Here is a 15436-nt window from a genome sequence, read left to right as displayed (position 1 = left end):
TCTTCCTTTACTACTTCTTGCTTGGAAAGGGAACACTTGATGCTGCGTGCCATTTTTCGCTTTTACACAGTGTTGTAGCGAAGGGGGCTTCGAAGGGGACGCTTCGTCATCCGCTGGCCGCGCTCTCTAGATCGCACATGATTGACCCACTAAATGTTTTAAAGGAAATCACATCTGCGGGTATGTTTTAGAGCGTAAGGCTAAACGAGAAATGAAATGTTTAGTGAAACCTATACAATTATAATTGATCTGAAAGCGTGGCGAGTGAGTAACTCGCAGCATTATTATACAGAGGAAAATACATGTGTTTATATTCTCGCTTTCTTGTTCTAGGAAGTCCAGACACTGATGCCACTTATCCATCTCCAGGAAAATAAATTTGACATCTTTTTGGGCGGTGTCCTGACAGTGAGCGGCACCAGAACGACAGTAGAAGCTGTGTGCCCATTGCTGGCAGTGATACCCGTCTCGTCTTAAAACTGTTTTAAATTTTGTTAGTTTTTTTACTGCGAACAAAAGAATCAATTTTCGCGACCCCAATAAAGTAAATGAATGGACATGATCTTTACTTTTCTGCCTGTCACCTAGTTAGTTACGTACAGGAATGAAGTGTGTTAACGCTGGCCAAACTGATGTTTGTCAACCTGTCGAAAAGGCCCAGTGCTAGCGATTAATGAGCAATCTAAAGACACTTTGGTTGGTAGAAAAAAAATCACCTTGTGGAGTAAGAAATACGAAATTCGATTTACTAAAACTAACTAGGAATGTGAAAAAAAAAACGATTTGTCATAAAAGAGGGCTAGAGTACAAAATATGGTTTACTAAAATAACGCTAACATAATCTAAAGAACTCGGGATTTATTTAAAGAACCAAGAAAGGTTCCGAATAAAACATGAAATAGGGTTCATAAAGAAAAACCAAAGAAGGATCCGTAAAGAACCTCGAAATAAGGTTCATTAAGAGCTCGAAGAAGGGTTCTGGAAAGAACCCGAATAGGGTTCATTAAGAAGAACCAATAAAGGATACGAAAAGAACCCTGAAATAGGGTTCACTAAGAGCACCAAAAAGGGTTCTGGAAAGAACCCGAAATAGGGTTCATTAAGAGCACCAGAAAGGGTTCTGGAAAGAACCCGAAATGGGGTTCATCATGAGCACCGAAAAGGGTTCGGGAAAGAACCCGAAATAGGGTTGATTAGGAAGAACCAAAAAAGGATCTTAGAAGAACCCCGAAATAGGGTTCGTTAAATAGAACCCAGAAGCGTTCTGAAAAGAACCAAAAATAGGGTTCAGTAAGAAGAACCAATAAACGATCCGAAAAGAACCCCGAAATAGGGTTCATTAGAAAGAACCCTTTTTGTGGGTTCTTTTCTGCACCTTTAAGGGTGCCGCCCATTGGACAAGCGAAAGAACCCTAAAAGGTGCTAGTTGGCACGTTTTTTTTTTAGAGTGTACAATTAAGAGCCTGGCTACAATAATGTTTTAATGACTTCTTGTTGCAATCGATTCAATCTACTGTGCTTACATTATCTCAGGAGTGGCCAAAGTGAGGCTCGCGAGCCGCACGCGGCTCTTTGCGGGTCCAAGTGCAGCTCGCGGCTCCCTGGAAAACGTGTCCCCTAGACGAAAAGGGTTCTAGAATTTAGAAAGAGCTACAAGTCTTGGCAGCCTGGCAACACACTACATATATACACCTGGAATGCTTTTTGCCACATAGATGCGTCGAGTGACCCCGTTTCCTTTATTGTTCTAGAAAGACTTTCAACCGTATACGCATAACAGTTGTCAGGGGCAGTGACTGGCTAGTGAATCGTGTATTAATTTTTGCTTAGCAGTGGAAAGGACCTTCTGATGCATAGTGTCATTTGTTGTTATCGCCCATTATACTTGTAATCTATGGAAATAACTGTTCCCTGCATATTGTTTCTTGTTAAAAGTAGCACCCCCCCTTTCTTTCTTCCAGCGACTCTAAACTTTCGTAGTTTTGTCTGCGGCTCTAACTCCATGTCACTCTGGCCACCCCTGCACTATCCTAAACTCTTTTAATGTATATTATACACTGAATGAAAGTGAAAAGTTTTTCTATTTTACCATTCCTTCCTTTTCTGGAGGCCGATGCTAGGATCCACGATCTCATTCTTTGCAAGGATGTCCTCGTCAGCAACTGAAAAAAAAAAAACAATTTCACATTAAAGAGGTAGAGAAACCAAATTCCAGCGCTCATTTTATCGCTTTAATGAGTTGCAGGTTGCAACATAACCTCAAAAATACCAGTCCTTTCCTGAAGGGCACAAGCAAACTAATTTTAAAGCTAATCAAACAATCTTTCAATGTGCACCTGGTGGATGCATGTGGAGCCTATTTGGGAGGTACTCTAGCAACATTGGGGAACTTGCTACGTAGTCATGACGTAGGAAGGACATTCCTCGGTCATTCTGCTCAGCAACAGAGCAGTGATAAAGCATGCGCGAACATGCTTTATCACTGCGTTCAACAACAGGAGCCCATTTACACATACATTGCAGAGATTGCCGCTGCATTCCCAACTTCCAAGGCACTACAATCGTTGGGAGAGGTAACGAAAAGGTGGCGAGGGAGGTACTGGAGGCTTATATGATAAAGAAGGAATGCCCTGATAAGTGTATCAGTCAACCCTCACTTTTCCTTCACAAAAAGGAAGTGGACTTTATTGACACGTGTGGTGGCCGAGTCATTGATGACTAGTCACATTTGTAGTATTTGTGGTTTTTCCTTGTTTTATTTTGCTGTTTCTATTTTTTCCAATAAAAAATTCAGTTGATAGTCAGCGCTCGTCCTGTTTGCCTCTCCGTCTTCGTATTCGTCTTTATTGTGCGCTTTCACTACTTTCAAAGAAACTGGCGCCGCAAGTAGCCGATGCGTCGGCAGTAGCGGATACATTAAAGACAAAGTCATAATTTACGCGACCCTCTACAGTCCTCCGCCCGTGGCGCAGGGGTAGCGCGTCGGCATACGGAACGAGAGGTCGCTGGTTGGACTCCCCCTTTGGGAGAAGGAAGAAAACGTTTTTTGTGCGAGTTTTTTTTGTATTTTTTATTTATTTTTATTATATCTATGTGGGTGGCGGTGGTGTTGAAAACTTTAATTCAGTCTAAAACCCATGCGAAGCTGCTTCGTTAACGACCGCCCTGGTCCAAAAGGGTTCTATACTTCGTTTCAGCTTCGGTCCGAGCGCGGCCGATGTTATAAGCCGAAGGGCCAATCAAACAACGCAAAAAGCGCAGCGTCATGGTGTGCTCTCTGCGCTTGATACGACTAGCCGGCGAAGGAACGCGCACAGGGAGACGGCGAATACCGGCTGGTATTGCAGAGAGCACGCCATGACGTTGTGTCTCTTTCGCTGTCTGATTGGCCCTTCGGCTCATAACAGCGGTCGCGCTCGGACCGAAGCTGAAACGAAGTATAGTGCAGCTGAATACTGAATAATGCAGGTTTTTCTACCTTTCATGTCGCCGGTTTTAGTACCTTTCGTGACTCGACGTGTTTCCGCTCAAGAACTTTTAAGGTCGTCTGAATGACGAGACATATAAGGCTTTTCCTTAATAAAAAAAATCACATCAACCCATTGACCACGCGGCTGCGGCCCATCATATATCATAGTCGAGATTCAACGACAGCTTTTTTTATCGCGACACAGCCTCAAATCGCCTATTTTGTAGCGTGCAAAGTTGCGGAGCCTCCTTGACTTTGGGCCGCTCATTCAGCGAGGCGGTGGCGCATTCCCCCGACTATTTAACCTTCGAGCAAAGTAAAGCAAAGCAATGGCCGCGCGGTCTGTTTGGAAGCTGAACTTATAATTGCCGCCGCGACCATCCGATGCGCACAACGGTTGCGGGGCTCGGGGGGTGCCGTGTCTATAAAAATTAATGTGTCGACGAAAAGTCTGTCCACCTTCCGTTGGTAATGAAAGGCGTAGATGAAGCATATGCGAAACGATGAACCCTAGCGTGAGTACGGGAAATTTCCACGGTGCGTGATTGCAGACGAACGCACAGTTGCCGGTGAATCGGGGACTCACCGCCGAATTCCGAAACCTCACTCAAACTACACTCAAACTGAAGGGCCCCTCCACTACCTCGAGGAAGGCGCGAGGACCGGCCAAGGCCAATCGCGAGGACGGATCCGCCGTCGCGATTGGCCAGCGCCGGCCCTCGCGCCTTCCTCGAGGAAGTGGAGGGGCCCTTCAGTTTGAGTGTAGTTTGAGGGAAGTTTCTGAATTCGGCGGTCAGTGAGTAAAGACAAATCGCGTGACATAGTTGTGTCAGCACCTCGCGAGCCCGCGACTCATCACATGCTGGCAAATATGTCGCGACCCATATATCAATTGTTATTAAACGCCTCTGACGGCGCCGTCAGAATACCGCAAGCAACAATTAATCAAGCACTTTTGATAAACATTGTGCGCAAAGAAAGTCCCGACGGCCGGGAAATAAGGCGCTTTTGATGGAACCGAAGTGAAACATAAAACTTCTGACGACCATTAGACCACCTCTGACAGCCCATCAAGAGTGTCCAACAGACCATTAGGCGCCGTCAGGAACTTCTGACGGACCATCTAAACGCATCTGATGGTCCATCAGGACAGTCGGATAGTGCGTCAAGAATGGGCTGATGGTCCATCAGACTTTCTTGATGGTCCATCAGACCTTCTTGATGGTCCATCAGACCTTCTTGATGGTCCATCAGGAAGACTGATGGGCCATCCAAGAAGTCTAATGGTCCATCAGGACAGTCGGATGGTGCGTCAAGAATGGGCTGATGGTCCATCAGACTTTCTTGATGGTCCATCAGGAAGCCTGATGGGCCATCAAAGAAGTCTAATGGTCCGTCAGGAATGGGCTGATGGTCCATCAGGAGTGGGCTGATGGTCCATCAGACTTCTTTGATGGTCCATCAGGAAACCTGATGGACCATCAGAAAAGTCTGATGGACCATCAAGAAACTCTGATGGTCCATCAGGAAAACCTGATGGTCTTTTCGATCGGGCGTTACAGATAAAGAAACTATAGCACATGTCTTTTTTTAACACTACCAAAATATATTCGGCAATGGTCCTGCCTCGACAGATAACGAATATCTAGATAAACTAGCCTTTTTGTTGCCTCAATTAGAAAAAGAATGCAAACAAGAATTTGAGACCCCCTTCACCCTAGATGAAGTAGAAAAAACAGTGAATGCCCTTCCAAGAAGAAAAACGCCAGCGCCAGACGGCATCCCTGCAGAATTTTATCAACTACAAAAAGACACTTTATGTCCCATACTGCTTGAGATTTTTCAAGAGGCCTACAAAACCAAGAGTCTTCCCCCCTCATTTTTGCGAACGCATACTATACTCATTCCCAAAAACCGAGGACAAACACAAACTATTACAAGTGACCGGCTATCGGCCCATAACGTTATGTAATGTGGATTATAATATTTTTGCTAAACTCCTGACAAATAGATTACAAAGTGTCATTTGCGGTCTCGTTGGAGATCACCAGACTTGTGGGATTCGCGGACGAGCTATTCAAACAATTGTACACATTGCGAGAAGTGTGTTAGAGTGTGTGACCAACAGTAGTGAACAAATTGCAGTGGTCCAAGTTGATCTGGCGAAAGCTTTCGACCGTGTCAGTCATCATGTTCTTTTCAAAATTTTGTCTCATGTTGGTGTTGGGGATATTCTACTTCAAGGTGTACAAATGTCTTACAGTAACTGTTCCACACGCTTAGTCATAAATGACGAAGTCACAGCAAGTATCCCAGTCCGTTCCTCAGTTCGACAGGGCTGTCCCTTATCGCCTTTACTTTTCACTTTATATCTTGAACCCTTATGCCAAAGTATACTGAGAAGTGAGAAACTTCAAGGCTTCACCTTGTGCAACACCGAAGTCAAAGTACTGGCATATGCAGATGATGTCGCTTACTTCTGCAAAGACAAGAACAGTGTGTCCCATGCTATGGAACTCACACACAGGTTTTGCGAGGCCACTGGAGCCTCAGTGAACCTAGAAAAGCGCCGAGGTTTCTGGCATGAAGCTTGGGCCACGATGCCAGAACAATATGAAGGCATCCAGTGGAGTTGCAGTCCGTGTGACTACCTAGGTGTGCCCTTGAGGCACTTCTGGAATAGCAAGTCCTACTGGTCCGGAATTGCAACTGGCTTGGAGAAACGAGCCAAGAACTGGTCCCACAAAAATGTGTCCATTTTTGCACGTTCGACAGTTTGCAACATTTTTTTAGCGCCGAAGTTGTGGTATGTCCTGCAAGTACTGCACTGTGCAAGGATAAATATACAGAAGTTGCACAGGGTGTTTAGTGTTTTTGTCTGGAAGTCCTCCTGGGAACCCATGCGTCGTGACAACTTGTTTCGACGTGTATCAGAGGGGGGACTAGGCCTTCCTCATTTGTTTATTCGCCAATTGGTTTCGCGATTTCTTTTCTTACGAGACCAGGAACACCCTTTTCTTCGAGATGTCTTTCAGAACAAGCTGGGATGCTTTCTTGCGGACTTTATTGTATCCTCCACGGGATATCAAACATGTGCTTTGGTAGGATACCTAAAGGAAGTAGTTGATGCTTATCACTTTCTTTCAGTAAGATTTTCAAGAGACTATCTGACGTCTGTAACACGTAAGAAGTTGACAAGAGATCTTGTATGTGTCCTCTTTCCAATGCCAGTTTATCGCACTATGTTCGGCGATGGTCCTGACCAAGATGTACTACGCCGGGTGAAAAAAATGTGCATCCCCCCGGCCTCAAATACTTTCTTTTTTAAACTGCACTGTTCGGTATTACCTACCAAGGTATGGCTGCAGGAAAAGGGCCTATATGTTCCGTGGTCAGTAAACTGCACATTATGTAAAATGCCCGAAACAGTCGAACACGTATTTATTCACTGCTGGGACGCGGTTTTCTTTTGGGACGTTTTGCAGCGCACACTGAAGAAAGACATTGATATTACAACTTACACGATTCGTTTTCTTCCTGTGTCATCTAAAGATACATTTCCTTTCGATCTGGTGATGCTTGTAGCGTTATACAGCATGTGGAAATCACGCCTTGACATTAGAAATGAGAGTTTGTACCCAAAGACTGTACGCTTACATTTCATTGACCTTGTAACCCGTATCAAAAGTGTGTATGACATTCAAGAAGTAGTTCCGGAATGGTTACCTGTGTTTAGTAGACTCATAGATATCAAAGAATTTTGACTTAACAAATGACATTGAACCATGCCCGTGAACTGTGAATAAGTGGTCTATGTTTATCCTCAAATGCAATAAAGAAAAAAAAAGTGGGGGGATCGGTGGCCGAGTGGTCTAGCGCACACCAGCTCGGAGCACGTGGAGCGAAAGCTCGCGCTGCAGAACCCAGGGATCCTGGGTTCGAGCCCCATCCCTGCCCGTTTCGATCTGGATGAGCATCGTACCGGCGTGCGGTCGTGTATCACTACTGCGTGATGCACGTTAAAGACCCCAGGCTAGCGGATGTACCGCACTGGCTAAATTTCTCATCTACAGCTGGGAGACTCGTCGCCCCTGTGAGGCAGACCAAGTTCTAGGCTGTATAAACACACGCACAACACAATCTTTTTTTTTTAAACAGCATGCAGCGTCAGGGCAGTGCATCGCATTCAGGTCTCTGGTCCAGGGGCTCTATGCTCCACGGCGGAACCAAGGGACCGGGACAACGCCGTCTGCTGCGATTTGTAGGCGGCGGGGCACTGACCAATTGCAGCAATCAACGTTGTGCCTTGGTATCGCTTGGTCCTCCGTGTAGCATATGGCCCCAGGGCTGTCAAACATGTGGCATTCGGGGACGGAGCCCACAACCACCCCGCGGCTGCGAGCCCCCGTTCCTATGCCTCGAGTGCGGCATGCGCTATAAATAATGGTTTTATACTGCTGATTCATTTCTGCTCGGAGAAAAGCTCCCTCGGCTGCATGAACTATTGCAGAGCAAGAGTTTATGCGGTCAACTGGACCGTTGAACTACATCTCCAATTTGACATAAATGTTGGGTGTTGAAATACACCCAACATTTATGTCGAAATAATAGCTGCAAGACCACGTTCTTTCTATCAATGTACAGTCTAAAGAAAAGGGTGCATTCTTACACCCTTTGTACCATATAAGATACCCCAAAACTTCAGTTCAGTGTACAGCGCACTGACGTCCAATCTGATCCTACTAACTTTCACGAGAGGCTTCACAGCCGTGTGGTACAACTTATTAAAATAGCTAATGTACGTGTTACGAGCTACAAAAAAAATAATAATCAGAATTTTCTTGGGCCAACTGCAAAACTTCAGTGTTTTCTTTCTGTGGTCTTTCATTCGTGCTTTAGCTATTTAAGAAGTTATATCGAACCGTTATCAGCTCATCATAAAATTAGAAGCCGTCTGTTCGACTACAGGGCACTGTACGTCGAACTGAAGTTTTGGGGTGCATGATATGAGACAAAGGGGTGTAAGGGTATATACCATTTGTTTCAGAGTGTAGGCCACCTTCCGTGGCGGAGCTAAGGTTTGGGATGCGAGTGCTTTCTTGTGACTCTTGTATTTTGCTCTTCACAGTTCCGTTCGTAGAGCGGAGTTTAACAGGGTGACAGCTACTTAATGTATATTTTAGGTCGTTGCCTTTGTCCGAGCCAGAGTTTACAAAAGCATAAGAGCATTGTTTACTTAACTTGGTATTTTAAGTCCTGCAGGTCGTCATGGCCATGCGAATTTTGTTTACCAATGCATTTTAAATATTTAGAGTTTAACGTCGTATGGGCTGCTAATTGGAAGTTGGCTTTGTTGGAAGGTTTTGTCTCTGATCTTGAGTTATGACACCCTTAGAAAAAAAGGTCAGTATAATCCTCCCTTAAGGGAGGAACGCTCTTGACACATATGTTCCTTCAGAAAGGGAGAAACTTTCGTCCCTTAAGCGGGGGAGCAAAAGTTCCTCCGTCGACTGCATCTCATTATGCGGCCACGAATCGAGCAAATCGAGCTCGATAAGGCTTAACGAGAACACTAAGTCTATTGTACGAAGCGAGAGGAGCAACAAATAAAAACGTAACACGAGCTTTCCGCGAACTGTATTTATTTCCGAAGTTTCTTTACCCCTGCAGGTAAAGAAACTTACGTTTCGAAAGCATGCAGTCACTCAGTCTTCTTATCGTCAGCACTGCGATGTTCAACGGAGACAACCGGCACCCAGTTCGCGCACTTTATGTCTTACCTTTGCTATTCCTCGAGCCACAATTCCTTCGTCAACCGTTGCGTCAACCGCACATCACGGAGGAGTGAAAATCATTCGCCCGCAAAACCAAAAGCCGCTCTCAAAAAAAAAAAAAAAAAAAAGCAAATCCGAAGCAACCTCTTTTCTTACCTCGGCACGGTAACACGAAATTATGGCGTAGCCGCGTCGCTGGCGTCGCCGCGTAGCGTAAAAGGATATTAAATCGCTTGCCACCAAATGGCAGGGTCAAGCAGAGTAATCGCAAGTAGCTAGGCTAGGTGGCGCTAGGTATCGCCCAATTCATGTTTTTACAAAAAATATTTTTATATTCTTACGTCACAATTGCCTTTCCTTTTCTTAGGGAATCTCTAACACATGTAGAAACGTTACGCACACTACAAGCATCAGGTGAACATATATTCAGCGCATACACAGGCCTCGCACATACAAACATCAATAAAACAGCACACTACCCCGATCACTACTCCCGAGCCCTGCGTTTCCGTGTTTTATACTGGTCGTTTTGAACGTACGGAATTTTTCGGTGACTCCCTAAGCAATAAAAAATATTTTGAACATGTTCATTTTTTTTAGCAATGTCATACATCTGAGGCTATTTTTAATGGCTCAGGGGATGAATCTCTAATTAAAAAGAAAACGCTCGATCATGCCGTAATTATTTGAAAGCCAATAAATCGAGCCGCTCCAATGTGGTTCCAAGCCATGAGTTTGTTTTGCCGCACGGCCCTTCGTAACCAGTATTTATATTGTAGTGTTTGTTTGTCTGTTTGTGGTGTTCGCGCACGGTGCAATTGCCGTCTTGAATTAATCTTTGTAGAGCGGATATTCACTCAGCTGGAAGTGATGCTTCACGGGCAGAGAAATCGCTTTTCGATCAACTTGAATGCAGTCAAAGCCGCGACTTGCTGCAACTGTTAAGTGTACGGAGCTACGCCGTTGCGAGCTTGAAAGCTTCTAGCGCTCATCCCAGCGCGCCACTTGGAGGGCAGTTTCTACAGGAACCGTAATATATTTAAACAGTAAAATAAAGGATAGCGTTTTGTTTTCGTTTTTACCTGTTTCTTTTTTATACTAAACTTCCATTGCAAATATACGTACTTTCCGTCATACTTTCGTACTGTTTAGTCTTTTCCCCAGAGCGCAATCGCTCTCGGGAACCGACAGTCACATTGGCCACTGTACGATAGGAGCTTACCGTTCAGACCAGCGTTCCAACATGACTATCCACACGCCGATCGACTGCACCTAATCCCTCAAGTGGTTTTAAACCCTTTAATGTAAAGCGGAATGTCATCCTGCGACACCCCGCCCCCTCCGATCACGGCCCGACCAGCGGCATCAATTCCCGACAGTTTACGTCATCTCATCTTGTTCTTACACCACTGAAACCGAACACACGGTCACATCGGCGATGATTTCAGTCTTCTGTTCACAACCCACAACACTGCCATCACGATGTCGCTGACACGCAGAAATACAGAACCACGTTGACGATGTTGCTGACACGCAGAAATACAGAATCACGTTGAACGCCGGTTGGCACTCGTCACGGGACAACAGAACCGAACTCAGCACGGAAGGCACCCAGGCAGCCGGCAGGAAAACCTGCCTGCCTTGGACGCAGTTCCCGCGATTTCCATAACGTCGAAAACGACACAGTTCCTCGTGGTTTCGCTGCTGTAGTTCCGCGTGTGTCTCGCAAATCGGAAACGGCCGTCTTACCCAGTGTACACTCTAAGAAAAAAGGGAGCGCGATTTAGTCCCTCAGGGGATTAAATGCGCTGCCCCCACCATTAGTCCCCCAGGGGAGCAACTGTAACGGGAGCAACTGTTGCGTCCCGTCAGTTAGTCCCTCGCACTAGCACCGTTGGGACTAACTGTTACACCCTTTCAGTTACACCTCGAGGACTAGCTGTTAGGCCCTTACACTTGGTCCGTTGGGACCAACTGTTACACCGCTTCAATTGAACCTCGAAGACGAACTGTTAGACCCTTGTGCTTGGACCCCTGGGGCTAACTGTTACACCGTTTCAAATGAACCCCGAGGACTAACTGTTAGGCCCTTGCACTTGGACCCCTGGGTCTAAACGTTGCGCCCTTGGATTTAAATGTAAACATTTTGGCGGAACTCCGCCTGGTTAGGTAAGTAATAAGAAAAAGTACAACGTAGACTCTAACCAATTTCTTCAATGTGCCCGACGTTTCGAAGCCAGCTCGGCTCCTTGTTCACGGGTGACTGTATATGGGCCCAAAGGTAGCAACCTGTCGTCGTTTTCTTCTCTTCTCTCTTAGCTTTGTTTTCTTCTTCTGTTTCTGTGTGTGGCGCATTTTAGTCCGTGTATGTAGCTGCTTGGAAGCGTTCCGGTGGATCGGTTCAGGTTGTTGCTTGTATTTTGTATGTGCCAAGATTCTATTAAGAGCCGCTTCCTCCAGTTTCTTTCTGTGTCAAGGATGGAGCTGCTGTCAAAGCCAATGGCGTGGCCGGTCTTCTGAGCATGTTCCGCCAGCGCGCTGCCTTGGATGTCATTCTTCTTTACGTCATACTTATGTCTACGCAGACGTTCGGGAAAGTTCTTTGTTTCCCCCACATAAGAGGATTTAGAGCCCTTGGATTTAGGCTTCTGGGACTAAAGGTTTATCCTTTACGTTTGGTCCCGAGCCACAACTCTCAGAAACGAAATTGTGGAGTTCAGGTTAAACGTAGCTTTATTGCCTCGTAGATACAGATCGCATTCAAGGATGACTGAAGTCGAAGTTCCTGGGCGGTAGAATCCACGATAAGGCCGAATTGAGGAAAAAGAAGAGGACGTCTAAGAGAGCGCCACGTACGTTATTCGCTCCTCTGATTCAGCGCTACCTAGCTCCTTCATTTCGTCACCCGAGATTCACAATCAACAACAAATGATTGCTATTGTCGTCAGGACCACGGAATATCTACATATGAGCAAGTAGGTCCTCCCGAAATTTTATTTTCGGCTCTTTGAAAATCCGAACCGGGACACACCCGCTAGGCCTAACCGAAGATAGGATTGCCCAAGTCTATGCGGCGGGCCGTTCAGCCTAATCACGCCTAGGATCAGCAACTTCAGGTCCCGTCCTGCCCTCGACGGACCCTGCGCCGCCCGAAATGACCTCTCCATCGTCTTCGGATGAATGCAGCACCGACCCAGAAGAAAATTCCGGGTCCCAAACCCCTTCTAAGACGACATGCGTCGCTCAACCCATGGAACATGACTCGGCCCCGCAAAGCTCAGGTGATTACACATGGACCGACGTAGTCAACCGACGGGTAAAGAAGCAGAAACGTATCGCGGAACGTGCCGCGGCCACCGCCCATGCCCTGGCACAACAATCCCAACCCCCCAAACCGACTGGGAGGCGCGGACGAGCCGGCAAGACCCATCCAACACACCGGCTGCCGCCGCTACCCGTGAATGACCACAAGGTCATTGTACGACCTAGGGACGGCCTCAATTTCACAGTATGGAGCGCCGAACAAGTCGCTATGGCCTTCATAGACGCAGCCCAGCTCACTGCAGCGGAGATCGACACGGTCAAGATCCAATACGACGCGACCAGAATCTCGTCGTGGTCAGCCCCCCTGAGCCAGAGGTAGCGGTCAGGGTGCAAGAGCTTCCCGCTATCACAATCAACGGCCGCCAATACGAAATCCTAGCTTACATCGCTTTGCCAGATAATTCATGCCGGGGAGTGATCATGGGTTTGGATTCAAGACCGACGTCCGAGATTCTTTCTACGAGAATACGAGCGCAGGGAGTCAAGGTCATATATGCGCGCGGATGATGGGCCAAACAAACATGGCCATTATAAACTTTGAGGGACTGAAGGTTCCCTACTACGTTTACTTCAGGGGCGCCGAATACCGGTGCCTACCACACCGACCCCGAGAACAAATATGCACCGCCTGCTTGGGCCTGGGACACCGGGTGGATGTTTGCGCACATCCCGAGGAGAACAAATGCTGCAGATGCGGCAAACCCGGAACTGCGGACCAAGAGCACGACTGCAACGAAAAATGTGTCAACTGCGGTGGGTCGCATCCAGCCACCGACCCAAAGTGTCCAGCAAGACAGCGGGGGCCACTCAACAAGGCTCACGTTCGTCGCCAGCTAAACCGCCAACCTCCAGTACAACGCAGGCCTCTGACGGGACTGTTAGGACCGCGTCAGAAGCCATCTGCGGTGTCAACCAAGGTAGAGCACCCGCAACCCAGACCACGCCCGAGCCACAACCCAATGGCGCGCGAGGAATCCGCGTCCATCACGGATCCCACACCTGCGGAAGCAGCTGCGATGGAACAAGGACAGGCGCCGAACCCTAAGAAGCGGAACCGAAATCCCCCTGAATCGCCAGGTCAACCACCCGCCGTCCCGGCAGCTGAGCTCTCCGATCCCAGCGAGCCCGCGAGTAAAGTAAGGTTGACGGAGCCACACCCCTTCAAACCCACACCTTCCCTCACACCGCCACCCTCCACACCCCCTGAACCCAGCCCCCCATCAGAATGCGAGCTTACCCCCCTAAAGGCACAAGCGACGTCAGACCAAACCCTAGAAAAGCTCAGAGAAGAATCCAACGCCAAGCTGAAGGCGCTCCAAGCGGAGATGATGGGTGAGCTTGACAGGCGAGTCTGTAAACTGGCCAAGGTCATCCACAATGACGTACAAGCTCAGATGCGTAGCTTTGCGGAAGAAATCATCTCACAACAAGAGTCTCGCTTCCAGCAGATCATACAACCCCTCATCCAGCCCTTGATGAAGCAGGTGGCGGAACTCACAGTTCAGTTGCGCCAAATCACGCAATCCAGAATCATGGTCCCCATTCCCAACGAGTCCGTGGTCGCCATCACAAGCAACACCGCACCTACACCAACAACGGATAACGCGAAAATCCTGCCCAACCCCACGACCCAGGAGCCCCCTGGCACACCTCAGATCTAATATGGCAAGCCAAAAACCGACAGCCCATTCATCATCAACCCTAAACCCGTCCGAGAAACACACAACAACAATCTGGCAATGGAATTGTAGAGGGTACAGGCGCAAGCGCGGCGCTCTCATGCATTACATCGGCACAAGAGACTTTGCACCAGATATTATTGCACTACAAGAGCCAAACTGTCCTCCGAGCCTCTCTGGATATACAATGTTCGTGCAAATGGATAGCGGCCCGGAGGCAACACTGCACAGAGCGGCAACCCTCGTCGCAAAACACATCTCCGTCATAAACCATTCCTTCGGGCAGCATAGACATATACCCCACACATTACTCGAAATCCTACCCAAGAAAAAGACGCTCCCCAGCCTCTTCGTGCTCAACGTCTACAGCTCCCCAAGCGAGAAGGCCGATGACTTCAAAGCCCACCTTCCACGATGCGATCCAAGTTGTTCAGCCCCGAACAAACTCCCTAGTGATCCTGGGCGACTTCAATGCGGCCCACCCGACCTGGGGATATGTGAAAGAGAACCCCAAGGGACGCAGGTTAGCACAAGCCATAGCCAACAATCACGTTACCATCATGACAGAACCGGAACACCGCACAAGAATAGGCAACAGCGCTAGTCGCGACACGTGCCCAGACTTAACTCTAGTCCGCACGCAGACCTCGTGTAGCTGGCCCAACCTGGAAGAAACGCTGGGAAGTGACCACTACATCCTGGAGACCGAGGTGTGCGATGGAGGCCGTAGAACACGAAAGCGTCGACCCGCTCGACTCACGAACTGGGACCAGTTCAGACAGCAGCGAGGGAGCACCGAGTGGAGACATTATCTCCATCCAGGAGTGGACCCAATGGCTCCATGAAGACATTGACCGAGCAACCAAGAAAGTCAATACTACCATCGACACCCCAGCGATAGACCCCCATCTCCTCCACATGTGGGACGCCCGGCGAGGACTCACCAAGCGGTGGAAGACGCAGAGATTCAACCGCAAGCTGCGACTGCGCATCGCCGAGCTCAACCAAAAGGCGGAAGACTACGCAACCACCTTGGCGGAAAGCAATTGGAACCTACTATGCCACGGCTGCGTGGTACGCTTGGGACCGCTAAGACTTGGGCAATCCTCCGGTCCTTGCTGGACCCATCGCGCTCCAAGACCGAGACATCCAAGGCCGTGACCAAACTTCTGCACGGACTGCAGCGGGAC

The sequence above is a fragment of the Ixodes scapularis genome, unplaced genomic scaffold, assembly GCF_016920785.2.
Source record: "Ixodes scapularis isolate PalLabHiFi unplaced genomic scaffold, ASM1692078v2 PGA_scaffold0__279_contigs__length_252992795, whole genome shotgun sequence".
Classification (NCBI taxonomy): Eukaryota; Metazoa; Arthropoda; class Arachnida; order Ixodida; family Ixodidae; genus Ixodes; species Ixodes scapularis.
Note: the sequence above shows the minus strand (reverse complement) of the source record.